Genomic DNA, 757 nt, shown 5'->3' on the forward strand with positions numbered 1-757 from the left:
TTCAATCTAGAATTGTTTGGCCATCTATCACAGCTAATACCTTTGAGATCAAGCCTGGCATAATTCAATGGGTGCAGAATTAAATCCAGTTTGGGGGTTCTCCAATGGAAGATCCCAATATGCATATTAGGGATTTCATTGAGATATGCGACACCTTCAAGTTCAACGGTGTTTCTTAAGATGCTGTGAAGCTGATACTGTTCCCATTCTCTCTGAAGGACAAGGCTAAGAGCTGGTTACACTCTCTACCAGTTGGTTCGATTACTACTTGGGAAGATCTTGCTCAGAAGTTTCTTACTAAATTCTTCCATATGGCAAAGACAGCTGCAATTGGGAATGCTCTTACTCAATTTGTGCAGCAATCAGGAGAATCTTTATATGAAGCTTGGGAGTGCTACAAGGAGATGCTTAGGAAGTGTTCTCATCATGGAATGCCTGATTGGATGATCATCACTTGTTTTTATAATGGGTTGGGAGCACAGTCCAGACCCATGCTCGATGCAGCATCAGGTGGAGCCTTATGGGCGAAGAGCTATGAGGAAGCTTATGATCTAATTAAACTGATGGCTACTAATGAATATCAGTATTCAACCCAGAGATGTCCACAGGGCAAGGTAGCAGGAGTTCTTAAAGTAGATACAGCTACGACTATCACTGCTCAACTAAAGGCATTATCTATGAAGATCGATTCTCTGGCTAACTATGGTGTTAAGCAGATAATTAGTGTTTGTGAGCTCTGTGCAGGTCCGCATGCGAT

At 42.1% G+C, this 757-nt stretch overlaps 1 non-coding gene across 1 annotated transcript; it reads right to left on the reverse strand.

The window, feature by feature from the left end:
- Positions 1-326: 326 nt before the first annotated feature.
- Positions 327-433, reverse strand: LOC141675799 (small nucleolar RNA R71). Its single transcript, XR_012556432.1, has one exon. It is a non-coding gene; the product is annotated as a small nucleolar RNA R71 (small nucleolar RNA).
- Positions 434-757: the final 324 nt, after the last annotated feature.

The sequence above is a fragment of the Apium graveolens genome, chromosome 7 (assembly GCF_009905375.1).
Source record: "Apium graveolens cultivar Ventura chromosome 7, ASM990537v1, whole genome shotgun sequence".
NCBI classification, from domain to species: Eukaryota; Viridiplantae; Streptophyta; class Magnoliopsida; order Apiales; family Apiaceae; genus Apium; species Apium graveolens.